The sequence below is a fragment of the Mustela nigripes genome, chromosome 13, assembly GCF_022355385.1.
Source record: "Mustela nigripes isolate SB6536 chromosome 13, MUSNIG.SB6536, whole genome shotgun sequence".
Lineage (NCBI taxonomy): Eukaryota > Metazoa > Chordata > Mammalia > Carnivora > Mustelidae > Mustela > Mustela nigripes.
Window position 1 is genome coordinate 29,173,536 of NC_081569.1, and position 14,467 is coordinate 29,188,002.

Here is a 14,467-nt window from a genome sequence, read left to right on the forward strand (position 1 = left end):
TCTCAGGCTTCAAGGGGGAAGCTGTTGATGTTGCACGGAAAACTGCCTCCTGTTTGTGCAATCTAGTATCTTTTACAAAGCCGGCACGAACAAGCAGGAAGGTGGCACGCTGTGACTACGTTTTTCATTTTACCTAGAGGGTCTGTGTCCGCAGCAAGTGGAGAGAGGGGGATGCTAGGATACTACAAAGTCATCCGTCCCCTGCGCGGCTGAGTGGTGCCTAAGGCCTTGGCGGGGGCGGGGCGGGGGGAAACTGCGTTCTGGGTTACATAGCTCAGCGAGCACCCACCACCCCGCCAAAATGGAAACCCCGGCCAGAGTCATGGCCCACCCCAGGGGCCGCCACTCTTCCTGGGTTCAGGGCGCATCCTTCCGCCCCCACCCCCCACCCCCAGCTGGGAGACGCACAGTCCTAACTCAGCCCCCTGGTTTCGGATGGGGAAACTGAGGCGCAGCCCCCACCCTCGAGCGGAGCCAGATTTCCACGAAGTCCCAGGGCCTCCGGAGAAAGCGCGGAGGCCTCCCTGCCCTGCGGTTCCTGGTCCCCTTTGCTCCTCGGACACCGGTGGTGGGCTGGCGGGCGGATGAGCGGGCAAGGGCCGCGGGGACCTGGCCGCCGAGGCGGGAAACTCCCGGGAACTGTGATGTAACTCGGCGCCTGGATTGCAGGAGAAGCCCCCAGGCGCCGCGGCCGCCTGTTTACTCGAGTGGGGCCTGCCCGGGGGGGCGGAGTCACAGCCGCCGGTCACGCCCCATATCCCCGCCCCCGAGCCCGCCCCCGTTGCTCTGGGAGGGCGGACAAGACCTGGGAGATCCGAAAGTCCGAAACCTCGGAACCGGTTCCAGGAGGTCGCTTCGCGCCCGCGGGTGTTGGTCCTCTTTCTGCCTTAGACATGCTAAGACCCGGAGCAGTGGCGGCGGCGACTCCGAAAGGGCGTGAGCCTCCAAAACACCTCAAAAAAAAAATTCGAACTAAATAAAAAGCTGGTGCTTGGACGGCCTACGCAGCCTCAAGACAAGGACCCTCCATTTGAACACACCAGCGTCTCCACGGCGGTGGTGGCAAGTCCCCTCATGTCTATTGGTCTCAGTTTTCTCATCTGTACAATGCAGGGCGTTGCTGCGATGGTCTCTGATTCTAGGCATTGTGGGGAGCACTTCTTTGAGCCCTCCAAGAGTCTGCGGGGGTGGGGGGGGACTCCAGCATTTCCCAGGGGCTCTTTCTAATTTTGCCGGTGTGAAGATCCTGGAAGAGGACAAGATCCTGGAAGAGGACAAGAGGGAGTTTGTTCTTGCCTGGGAAAAGTTGCTAACAACCTGGAGTTTTGAAGGGCAGAACCCTCAGGACTGGGACTCAAGGTGGCCTCCAAATTCTCTTGCTTGTAGCACCCTGCCCCCAACCTCCAGCCCCCAGCCCCATGCCCAGGTCTGGCTCACTTGGGGCCAGTGGAGGAGAGCAGGGACCCACCCCAGCTGAGCTCTCAGGCCAGACATAGCATCACCCATCCCTCTACCTCACCCCTCTCCACCCCCCCACTCCCCCACCCCATGGCCTGGGAAGAGGCAGAGGTCAATAACAAGGTGTGGCTGGACGACAATGGATCTGGATGGAGCCCCAAGTTGGGGAATGCAGATGCCAACAAGAACCCCAGCAGCTGTGGCCTCTGTCCATTGCCAGGATTTTCCCACCCAGACTCTCATTCCCCTGGTGAGGCAGGAGAGCTGAGTCCAGACAAGCGCTCTGAGTGAGACTCAGAGAGAGCACGGTAGCCCCAGGTCACGGGGCGAGTTGGTGACAGAGCTGCAACTGGGACCCAGACCTTTGCTTCCCAGTCCTTCATGATCCCACTCCTGAGAGGGCAAGAGCCCCGTGGCAGCCTTCCGGACTGGAAGTTGAGGCAAGGCGGGAGGGTCAAGACTGGGAGAGGGTGTGGGGCTGGAAGGGCTCCCTGAGCTGGGAGGTCAGAAGAGAAGAGAGGTTCCTCTGGAAAGGAGAGCCCAGGGGAGCTGTAAGAATCAAGGTTGCGGGGGGTGGGGTGTCTGACCAGAGAAGACGGTCTGGGGGTCAGTCAGTGACTAGCAATTAGTCCAAGCCCACAAGGCTCAAAGGAAGTTCTTCTTCTTTTTTTTTTTAAGATTTTATTTATTTATTTGACAGACAGAGAGCACAAGTCAGCAGAGAGGCAGCCAGAGAGGCAGGCAGAGAGAGATGAGGAAGCAGACTCCCAGCTGAGCAGAGAGCCGGATGCGGGGCTCGATCCCAGGACCCTGGGATCATGACCTGAGCCGAAGGCAGAGGCTTTAACCCACTGAGCCACCCAGGCGCCCTTCAAGGGAAGTTCTTGAGTAGGGGAGCTGCAGAGCCAGTGCAGGTGGGAGACTACTGGTTGGATGTCAGCTCTCTGGTCCTGTCTCCACTTCAGGATCTCCCATCTCCCAGTCCTTTTGCATATTCTCTTCCTTTCGTGGACCTCAGTTTCTTTGTCTGTAAAATGGTCAGCTCTCTGTTCCATTCATGGCTGAGGAGGTGTTTTGTGATAGGACTTTACATACTTATGGGTGTGAGATACTCATATACAAATATGACAAAGAGAATGGAGTCAGGGACACACCTTCAAGGGGCTTCTCCCTTCTCTGGATTACCTGGTCCCAGAGGGAGAGGCTCCATACACTTGCTTTCCCCAATCTTGCCAGCATGTCTGGGAGGCTCCTGGTCTTAGCAAATATTTGTGCCTCTGATGTAGTCAGTGGGTGCTGGAACGTTCTGTCCTGTTGCTCATTTGTCCAGACCTCTGCCTCAGGCTGTGAAGATCCTGGAAGAGGACAAAACGGCAGGGTTGGGACTTCAGGGTCCTTCCCCCAGCTCCCCTCCTGCCTGCTCCTTCTGAGCACCCTCATCCCAGTTTACCCCTGAAACTCGGAACCCCGTGCTGAGCTCTGTGCAAGGACGGGCGCTGTGAGGTTCTTAATGAGCCTATCCCAACAGCTAGGACTTCGGGTCCAAACGTGAGCTCAGCAGCTATCCTGCTGTGTTTCCTTGGGTGAGTCCCATTACTTCTCTTATTTCCTCATCCCTGTGACAGTAGTGAAGTGATTTGGGTCTGTCGTGGCACTGAGTGAGCCATCTTCTCCCTTAGCCTTCCTTCCCTGGCTCTGCACTGTTCCCATAGAAGTTTGGGCCTACAGGTTTCGTCAGAGAAAAGAACAAGAGTAAGAAGTTTCCTGTGTTATTTAATGCTCTGTGCAACAGTATGCTAGTAAATGTTTAACAACCAGCTTAAAAAAAAAAAAAAAAGTCCTGTTTTGCAGCATTTGCCTGATTTCTGTATTGTTAGTATTATCACCGTGGCTCTTTCAAGCTTCTAACATGACATCACAGATCATAGAGCTGGGAGCCAGTGATTGCTGGCCCCAGCACAACACTGCCTACAGCACTGGCTCCATAATTTGCCAGGCCAAGTGCAAAATGAAATTACAGGGTCCTTTGCTCAAAAAGTGCAGAAGGAAAGCTTTTTCCTTCTTTCTGCGATTTTTCTCTCAACCCACCATAATGTTCTTTTTACTTAGTGAACGGTGCACTCCTTCCAGTGTGGGGATATTCACAGGGCAAGTGCAGACCTGCCAGTGGCAGGGTGGGGGAGTGGATGAGCCCCAAGACGGCACGCTCACATGGGACCCACCGACTACGAGGTCGCACCTCCTGCCAGCCACCAGACAGTTGCCCCAGGAAGTCAAGTCAGGCCATCTTCTGACCCAAAGGCCTGGGATTCCCCACCCAGGTCCCAATCTCCAGGACAGGATATTCATAGCAGTGGGAGAGAGGCTCGCCCTGTCCCTGTCGCTACACCAGATGTATCTTATTGCTGGGAGTCTGGAGAAGGAGGGCCAGAGGCTGCGGGGTGGCGAGGAGCAGGAGCCCAGGTGGGCAGGTGCACCGCACCATAAGTGAGCCACCGCCAACAACTCAGTCCAGGGAGGCAGGGAGGTGGGGGCCTGCTGTGAGCCCCTACATCGGGTCCATCACTGCCACGGAAGTTCACTTCCACAAATTCAAAGCTAAAATGGTGAAGAATTCTAAATGCAGATAGACCCCAGTGCCTTGAACCATGGGTCCTCAACTCGGACCCTGAGGGCATGTTTGCCAAGAGAGGGAAGGATACCCCCACAGGATCCAGGAGGAACTGCAGTGTTATTTAATTGGGAGATACTTGGGGAGATCCTGAGGGGAGGAGAGGCCAAAGAGCTTCCCAAACCCTCCCTCCTAGGAGAAAGCTTCCGCACTTGGGAAAGCACTCACAGGGCATTGCAAGTGGACAAGAACTTGTTAAACAAACAAAGACACAGTTTTGTTATGGAACGTTGATCACCCAGCTACCAGGCCTCATCTTTTCCATTTGCATTGTGCTGCTTTGCTCCTTCTGAAAATACTTTCTAAAAATGTGTCTTTTGCTTCTAAACAAATGAGAGATAACATTGTCAAACACCCCATTCACTGCCCATCTGGACAACATGTGACGGGTTACATTCATTGGTCTAGAGAGCATCCACAGCTATAAAACCCTTTTCCATACTGGTATTTGTCCTGGGGATTGAAGCCAAATATTGACCCAGTTTTAGCAAATTTAGAGCAGCAGTTTCTTGGCTTACAAAGTATTTCCACATTTGTTCCCTTGAGGGGAATGACCGTGGTGTCCCAGGCAGCTACTTCCTGACTGAGAGGATTTGGAAGAGACACTCTTCATACCACACTAGCCCCAGACCAGGGTGGTTTGGGTTCAGTTTCTCAGGCATTGCCAGATGCTCCAGACCAGCTGCTGGAGGGGGCGTCTCCTCAAGGAGGAGGGCCACACAGTATGGGCAAAGCCTGATGACACAAGTTCAGCCTGTGAGCTGTGTGCCCCTGAGCTCTGTCTGGATGATGACCCACCATGGGGGCCCAAGCTCAGCTCTCAAGCTCTCGGGCTGTGCTGCATTGAAGAGGGGGCAAAGGGCCAGACTGTTCCAGCCAAGCGTGTACACACACACACACACACACACACACACACACACACCCATTCAGACAGGAAGTCGCCCAGGACCCTTAGCCTGAAGTGTCTGCGGGGACACCAGCTACAAGCCAGTTGATAGCATCTTGAGAAAACCTGTCTGATTAAGGGAAAATGGGCACCCCTCTAGCATGTTCTTCAACTGGCTTCCCCATAGAAATTCAAACTACGGAGTGTTTTGAGTCTACCCCAGGCCCCTCTTACTCCTCAGTGATCTTGGACAAATCCCAGAGCACTATCCAAGCCTTAGTTTCTCCATCTGTAAAATGAGAAAGTGATGCCCATCTTCAAGGTTGTGGTCAGGATTAAACAAGATGCATGTGTGTATGTTCACATTTATATGCCAGACACACAGCTGTTGCTACAGTAACAGATGTTAATAGGGGAGGCTATTATAATCATTAGCAATCAAACAGCAAGACAGGGTGTGATTCACCTGTGGGTCTCTGGTGAGACTGGGGAATGTGGATTCCGTTACTGGGCCTTGGCTGGGCTGGGCCAGGAGAGGGCTTGTAGAGTTGTGGTCTTAGGCAGCAGCAGGCAGAGGTGTGAGTGAGCTGTGCTGGGCCCCTGGTCGCCTACCTCCCCAAGAAATGGTCAGAATTGGAACAGGGGGACATGAGGGTCATCCTCAGTCAGTCCCTCGTTTTACAGGTGGAGACACGGCACTTCAGCCTGCAGTGGGCACATGGCTCTCGTTTTACTGGCTTCAGAGCAGCTTGGGAACCCAAACGGAACTCCCTGCAGGCGCAGACCTGGGGTGCTTACTCCGACTCACTCAGCAATCTGCCTTCCTCCTCTCCTCTGGCGCGCCACCAGCACCAGGCCACTCTCCACTTTCAGAACTGGATAAAACACCACATCCCATGCATGGATCTCACCATGAACCCCTATGAGCGATTTCATTCCAACTGAGGTGAAACTTGACCGGTGGGAAATAGGAGCAGGGAAATAGCTGGGCAGATATCTTCTCCCTCCATTGTCCCTCCTTGGACTGCTCCAAGGTGCCACTCTTCCTTGTGACCCTCTGGCCACATCCCCAGGCAGAGCACCCTGCCTGTTGCTTGTGAAGCTAGCTGTAGGGACCTCCAGCCACAAGCCCTATGTTGCAGCCCAGCGCTCCTGGCCTCACTCCCTTCCCCTCATCTTCCGAATAAAGCATTAGCACCTTGGTCCTTGCAGCAAACTATAGTTTTTAGAGGCCCCAGGACAAAATGGGCAGCATTTCTACATTTTCCACATTTATGATATGATTATTCAACATAAAAGATGCGAAAATAGAATCATTCCACCTACTTAGAGGAAAGTCTCTATGAAGGCGTTTGCCACACATACACCTTGCTTTAGGGCAGAAATAAAAAGGAGCGTGGGCTTGAGGTGGTTGCCCATGGTGGCCCGCTTTGCTGGTATAGATGCTCTCTCTCACTAACTGTGGCTGCCTAGAATGTTCTTCTGCGTCAGCTCTGGTGTGAAGCTCTTCAGAGCCACACACAGAGTCTCCTGATGGAGATCTGCCCTTTATTGCAAACGTTCTTGTGCATGAGAGACAGCGTGCTTCCAGCATGGGGTTGAGGAAACTCAGGGTTCCTACTCTGAGCAGCGGAGAACTCCCTCTCTGCCTTTTTAAAGATTTTATTTATTTGAGAGAGAGGGTGGGGGGGAGGGGCAGAGGGAGAGAAAGAATCCCCTGCAGACTCCCTACTGAGTGTAGAACCCACACACAGGATTCGGGGCTCCATCTCAAGATCCTGAGATCATGATCTGAGCTGAAATCAAGAGTCGGATGCTTAACTGACTGAGGCATCCAGGTGCTCTGAGAACTCCTTTCCTGTATAATTGTTTGCTGTGTAGAGTTTCTTTCCACACCAACAACCAATTCTCCAACTGTCATCCAACAAGTCATCCCAGTTCTGACACTGTCTACCAGGAGTTGGTGTCCGATCTTTCAAGTTAAAGGGCTCAGTCCCACAAGACTACCTCCACTTCAGATACCATAGCCCACCACACTTCTGGTGGGCTATGAGCTCGGGTTCCCACAATTGCCCCCATCCCCCCACTTCAATAATTTGCTTGAATGACTCACAGAACTCAGGAATACACTTGACTTAAATTTACTGGCTCATTATAAAGGATACAAAGAAACAGTAAAGGGGCGCCTGGGTGGCTCAGCCCATTAAGCAGCTGACTTTAGTTCAGGTCATGATCCTAGGGTCCTGGGATCAATCCCCGAGTCAGGCTCCCTGCTCGGTGGGGAGTCTGCTTCTCCCTCTCCTTCTGCTTCTCCCCCTCCTTGGGCTCTCTCGCTCTCTGTCAAGTAAATAAATAAAATCTTTTAAACAAATAGTTTTTATAATCCAGTAGCCAGCCCTCCCCCTCCTTTGAGGTCAGGGTGGGGGTGTGGCTGAAAGTTCCCACTCTCTATGCACATATTTGGTGGTGATCCTCCCCCATCCTTGTGATCAGCCCCCATCCTGAACTATCTGAGGGGCCCCCACCCCAAGTCACATTAGTATAAATTAAAGGTTAGTCCAAGAGCTTGTTATTAGTAACAAAAGACACTCCTATCAGGAAGTTCCAAGAGTTTTAGGAAGTCTGTACCAGGAATATATATAGTGTAGATACATACTACATTTATTATATCACATAAAACATATTATATACATATATAATTTTTTTTAATCTTCCCACAGTTCCCCTAAGGGAGTTGCCATTCATTTCTTCACTATGATTGGCAATATGCAAATTAGCTAAACTCGAGGTGTTCCCCTTGATAGGATTGGCACGTATGCAGACTCCACAAATCCCTCAAATCTGGCTGTAGGTCTGATCAATATCCAAATTAGGCAATCGTCGTACGTGGATGCTCAGATGTGGGTGGCGCAGTGGGTTAAGCCTCTGCCTTCGGCTCAGGTCATGATATCAGGGTATCCTGGGATCGAGCCCAGCATCGGGCTCTCTGCTCAGCAGGAAGCCTGCTTCTCCCTCTCTCTCTGCCTGCCTCTCTGCCTACTTGTGATCTCTCTCTGTCAAATAAATAAATTAAATCTTTTTAAAAACAAAAACAAAAAACCATCACTGGGACTCCTAAGTTATGCACCGATACACTCTACTTTTTGAGTATATTCTATATAGTTTACACCTTCTCTTCAGATCTTCAAGACCAGGTAGATAAAGATGAAGGCACTGAGAATCAGAGAGGAGAAGCAAGTGGTCCAGAGGTCCACAGCAAGGCAGGGACAGAAAAGGGTGGCACAAAAAAGCCTGAGGGCTTCAGCCCAGAGTCCCTCCCCCTGCAGCCACTGGCTTCTTCCTGTAGTATGACATTGCCTCGGTGAACCATGTAGACAGATCACACTCAAGCTGGTGTCTTCCTTGTCAGCCCCAGTGACTCGGGACTGATGACCCTCAGAGCTAGGAGGGAATGACTGCCCCACTGTGAAGACAAGGAAACCGAGGCCCCAATTACAGAGCCAGTGGTGGCAGAGCCAGAAGCAGGACTCCAGCATGTGTTGCCCCGCCCCAGCTCTGTAGCCTTGACCTCTGGGTATGACTAAATTCAAATCCCAGCTCCACTGTGCCTTGAGCAAGTGAACCTCTTTATGTCTTGATTTTTGTTTTTATTTTTATTTATTATTTGACAGAGAGAGACATAGTGAGAGAGGGAACACAAGCAGGGGGAGCGGGAAAGGGAAAAGCAGACTTCCCCCTGAGCAGGGAACCCAAGGCAGGGCTCAGACCCAGGACCTTGGGATCATGACCTGAGCTGAAGGCAGACGCTTAATGACTGAGCCACCCAGGCGCCCCTAATTTTTGTTTTTATAAAGTGGGGCTTACAGTGGCATCCACCTCAAAGGGATATTGAGAGGATTAAATTAGTTAACACCAAGAAAGGTTTAGGACAGGGCCTGGTATAAAGTACATGATCAACGAATGTGATCTAGTACTATTTTTATTATAATCCTATTGGGGAGGACAACATTTTCCTCTACCTACTTAGATTCAGTGATTGAGGACCTGTGGATTAAACTGACAGGCTACAAGATGAGCTAGAGAAAAGATAAAGTTTATTTGTGTACTAAGGCAGGAGCTCATGGGAATGTGGCTCAAAGAAGCAGTTAGAATATGAGGCTCATAGGGCATCTGGGTGGCTCAGATGGTGAAGCATCTGCCTTTGGCTCTGGTTATGATTGCAGGGTCCTGGGATCAAGCCCCACTTCAGGATCCCAGCAGGGAGCCTGCTTCTCCCTCTCCCTCTACTGCTCTTCTTGCTTGTGCTCTCTCACTCCGTCAAATAAATAAATAAAATCTAAAAAAAAAAAAAAAAAAAAAATTGGGGGCTCATATGTCACCTTATTTTATTTTCTAGCTTTATTGAGATATAATTGACATACAATGTTGTGTAAGTTTAAGTGGTACAAGGTGCTGATTTTAATACAATTATGTATTGCAAAATGATGACCACCATAGGTTAGTTAACACCTCCCATCACGCCATATAATTACCATTTCTTTTTTGTGGTGGTAACAGTTAAGATTTACTCTCTTAGCAAGTTTCAAGTATATAATAGAGTATTATTAACTATAATTACCATGCTGTACATTAGATCCCCAGAACTTACTCATCTTATATCTCAAAATTTGTAGCCTTTCGCCATCTCTACCCATTTCCCCCATCCTCCGAGCCCCTGGCAACCACCACCCCATTCTGTTTCTATGAATTCCGCTTTTTAGATTCCCCATAAAGTGATATCACACAGTAACTGTCTTTCTCTGCCTGACATTTTACTTAGCATAATGCCCTCATCATCCACCCATGTTGTCATGGCTGAATAATATGCCATGATACATATGTACCACATCTTTATCTTTTCATCCATCGATGGACACTTAACGTTGTTTCCGTGTCTTGGCTATTCTGAATCATGCTGTAGTGAACACAGGCACACAGGCTTCTCTCGGGGATTCCGTTTTTGTTCCCTTTGTATCCATGCCTAGGAGTGGGGTTGCTGAATCATATGGTAATTCTATTTTTTTTTAAAGTAGGCTCCATGCCCAATGTGGAGCCCAGTGTGGGCCTTGAACTCACAAACCTGAGATCAAGACCTGAGCTGAGATCAAGAGTCAGAAGCTTAATCGACTGAGCCATCCGGCAGTTCCATTTTTAATGTCTTGAGGACCCTCCATACTGTTTCTCAAAGTGGCTGCACCCATTTACATTCCCACCAACAGCGCACGAGTGTTCCCTTTTCTCCACATCCTCACCCACAATCATCGTTATTTGTCTTTTTGATGACAGCCATTTTGACAGGTGTGAGGTGACATCTCATTGTGGTTTGCATTTCTCTGATGATGAGTGATATGGAGCATCTTTTCATGTGTCCGTTGGCCATTTGGATGTGTTCTTTGGAAAAAATCTCTATTCAGGTCTTTTGCCCATTTTTAGTCGGATTGTTCGTGTTTTTTGTCTGTTGAGTTTCTTGAGTTCTTTATGTATTTCAGATACTTGCCCCTTGCCAGATAGTAGATACCATCTCCACAGAGGAAGGGGGAAGGGAGTAACAACACTGAGGGGAAAACAAATGACTTTCAGGGAAGATAAATGGGCCTCTAGAATAGATGGAGATAGGGTCATTTTGTGATACTGTTGGTCTAGGTGACTCCTTATCCTGGTTTCAGGTGACAGGAGTCAATCTTCTGTGGTTGTGAAACTTCTGGGGAGGGGATTTATGACCCTTGAATTCTTTGGGGAGGTTCTGATTTTAGGCAGATAAGGGAAGTTGGGGGGGTGGGGGCAGCCTCTTCCTGTATGTGTTGATTTTCAGATATTTTCAGCTCAGAATAATCCTTATGACCCAGTGGTGTATGTTACACCCCTCCAATCAGACACAGGAGAAGGTGGGGTAGGGTGGGAGATATAGGCCAAAGCGGGAGGGCAACTTTCAGTTTTCTAGACGCCTTTCAGGCTGCCCTCCCTGGCTGAGGTTGGGCCACTTGGGGCCTCTGCCCCTTATCAGAGCTCGCTCAGGGCTAAGCTGGAGCCATTCCATTCCCTGCCCCTCTGACCTGGTGCAATGGGGTGGCTTCCGGCTACTCTGGGGAACCTCACCCACAGCTGGATCGGGGAGGTGCCTACTGCTGGGCTGGGAAGGGCAGCAGAGGCCATTTCTCTGTCTGGGGAGGCTGATCACTGCTCCTGCCCTCCCCATGGGGTCAGGGTCTCCCAGGTGGAGAAGCAGCCATGTCCCCCTCTGCAGACCTGCTAAAGCCAATGGCGTCTCAAGCACATTTGACTCTCATAGTGGGCCATTCTTTAATACTTTCCTCCTTGACGTAACAATACCACAAAGATGATGAAATGAAACGAATATATTCCCTATAAACCAAACTTTGCTTTTATCAGACAACAATCATGGGGTGCTTGAGTGGCTTAGTGGGTTAAGCATCTGCTTTTGGTTCAGGTCAAGATCCCAGGGTCCTGGGATCAAGCCCCGCATCAGACTCCCTGCTGAGCAGGGAGCCTGCATCTCCCTCTTGCTCTGCCCCTCTCTTCTGCTCATGCACTCGCTCTCTCTCAAATAAATAAAATCTTGAAAAAAAAATTATTACACCTCTTTGCAAAATTTAACTAGTTTAAATTTCAAACAGAAATAAGACCTTTTAAGCTGTCCCAGAGTGACAGAACTGAAGGCACTCGAGGTCTGTTCCTTTGTCTTTGCAATCACCAGGCTACCCTTGCTTATGTGGAATTCACAGTTTACACCCAGCACTCTGTCTCTCTGGGGCTGGAGACAGGAATGGCCCGGAAAGGGCGGTGGGAACCTCCAGGAACAGCAAACGTTTGCTGGCGGCTTGGTCTGCACGTGTTCAACAGGGAATTCTCTGAGTGAACTTTGATGTGTGACACAATATTCATGAATAAGCAGCAAAGGTGCTAATTTGAACTTATTTGATTTATTATAAAAATTCAGCAGTAATTGTAGCAATTGTTTAGAACTTTGACCAATAAAGGCCTTCCAGAGAGGAGTGTTTCTTTTATCACTGACATGGTTTAAAACTGCTAACACAGAGGGTATGTGTTATGGTGAGTGCTGTGAAGTGTGTAAACCTGGCGATTCATAGACCTGAACCCCTGGGGCTAATAATACATTATATGTTTATAAATTTTTTTTTTTAAACTGCTAGCACAGGGTGAAATTAAAAGGCAGATGGACTTTATTATTGTTTTAAATTCCCTGCATATGATGCCCCTCCTTACTGCCTGCGGTTGGGGTGTACAGCTCCCACCATCCTGATTTTTGTATACCACTAGCACAAACTGTGCTCACCCCCAGGCCCATGGGTTTTCACCTTTGAGCTGGAGGCTGACGGGCCGCATTGTTAGGATGTCAGGCCCTGGAGATCCAGATTGCTTCTGGCTTTCACTGGCCTCCAAGACCTCCCCAGCCCTATGCCACCTCACCCCAGGGCCTGACTGGAAAGCCTCAGGTCACTGGAGACAAGCTCCCTTAGAGATGGGTTCATGTGGGAAAACTGAGGCTTTGGGAGGAATGGAACCTCGCCTGAGGGTGAGGCTGAGGGGAAGAGCCTGACCCAACTCTGAGCCTCCTTGGTGGCCACTCAGACCCAGTGTGGCTTCCAGTACGGGAGGAAGAGGAAGGGGTAGCTCTGAGACTGGCTGGGGCACTGTGGGGTGATCTGCATCTTGTTTGAATGCGTCCCTGCTGCCTCACACCCAGAGCAGGCCCACCTATAGGATCCTAGGACTCAGGAGGACCCCTTTTGGCCCCCACAACCTCCCCTGTGCATTTCCTATCAGTCAGCGCCTGTGCCTGTCCGTGAGGCAGCTGGGCCCTCCCAGAGCCTGGCTCTGATGGAGTTCTCCCTGGGAGAGGCCCGGCTGACAGCACAGAGGGGCAAGTTCTGTTAATCAGACCCCAGACGCTTCACTGGTACAGCAGGTCTGGGCCTTGAGAAGGGAGGCCCCTCACCCGGCTGGGTCCCAGAGGTCCTAAAGGGAGGTGAGGCCCAGCCCTGAAGAGTCTTGAGGGCTCGGCATGCTCTGCTCCCTGCCCGGCATTATGGGGGAGGTGAGGGGGGGAGGGGGTTGTTTCCTTCATCATCCTGCCTTCACCTGGCTGTGAGAATTTGCTGAGTCGTGACAGGAGCTGGGACAGAACCAGACCTGGGGAGGAAGCCAAGGGCCAACTACTGATGCCCAGGTGGAGGGGCCTGTCCTGAGAGCAGGCCACGTGGGCAACGCCCAGGTTCCCCCACTCTATCCCTCTAGCCCCCAGCCTTCTCTCAGACAGGTCAGCTGGGATACGCCAGACCATCTTCCCAGAGGAGTAAAATAGAGAAGCTGAAGGGACTCCCTTTTATTTATTTATTTATTTATTTATTTATTAAAAGATTTTATTTATTTGAGAGACAGAGATCACAAGTAGGCAGAGAGGGGCGGGGGGAAGCAGGCTCCCTGCCGAGCAGGGAGCCCAATATGGGGCTCAATGCGGGGCTCGATCCCAGAACCCTGGGATCATGACCTGAGCCGAAGGCAGAGGCTTTAACCCACTGAGCCACCCAGGTGCCCCAAAGGGACTCCATTTTAGAAAGCCTTCCCTTCTGGGATGCCTGGGTGGCTCAGTGGGTTAAAGCCTCTGCCTTCAGCTTGGATCATGATCCCAAGGTCCTGGGATGGAGCCCTGCATCAAAGCTTGCATTGAGCCCTGCATCGAGCCCTGCATCGAGCCCCGAATCAGGCTCTCTGCTTGGTGGAGAGCCTGCTTCCCCCTCTCTGTCTCTGCCTATCTGCCTACTTGTGATCTCTGTCAAATAAATAAATAAAATCTTTTTTTTTTTTTAACAAAGAAAAAGGCTTCCCTTCTGCTGTTTCTCTCCTAAGTCCCATTTACTAATGCTGTAGATTTTATATCTGAGTAAAGCAAAGCAGCTAGGATCCCACTCCAAGGGGAGACAAGAAAGTTAACCATTCTCTAAGGTTCATCCTAGGCCCCCAAATACCTGATAACATCTAAGAGGAACTGGATCCCAAACATGTTCCAGGACAGTAGCTTTGAACAAACCTCGGTAAACACTGGCACCAATACCCCCCTTACCTTCGGTGATTTATGGAAAAACACCTATTGTTCACCTGACACTCACCTTTGATCAGACCCTACTCTGGGTTTCTGAAGGACCCTTTTCCAATATAAACTACTTAACCCCAAGCAGCCGGGAGCCTCACTTCTCCTTTTCTGAGTCTCCAGAACCTCCATCTGCTGTACACTATTGCTTACTACCACTATAAACTCTGCTCTCACTTCCTCCGGGCTCGTGTTTGACTTCTCTCCTGCATGAAGCCAAAGACCTTTTTGGCTAGTCCTACTGGATCCCCTCTGGGTCCTTGGACCAGGCCTGTCTCTGTCA

At 50.6% G+C, this 14,467-nt stretch overlaps 1 long non-coding RNA gene across 1 annotated transcript; it reads right to left on the reverse strand.

Annotated features, from left to right (window-relative positions):
• Positions 1–2,181: 2,181 nt before the first annotated feature.
• On the reverse strand, positions 2,182–3,172 carry LOC131999157 (uncharacterized). Its single transcript, XR_009399036.1, has 3 exons — positions 3,056–3,172; positions 2,644–2,813; positions 2,182–2,485 (listed from the first exon to the last, which is right to left on the reverse strand). It is a non-coding gene; the product is annotated as an uncharacterized LOC131999157 (long non-coding RNA).
• Positions 3,173–14,467: the final 11,295 nt, after the last annotated feature.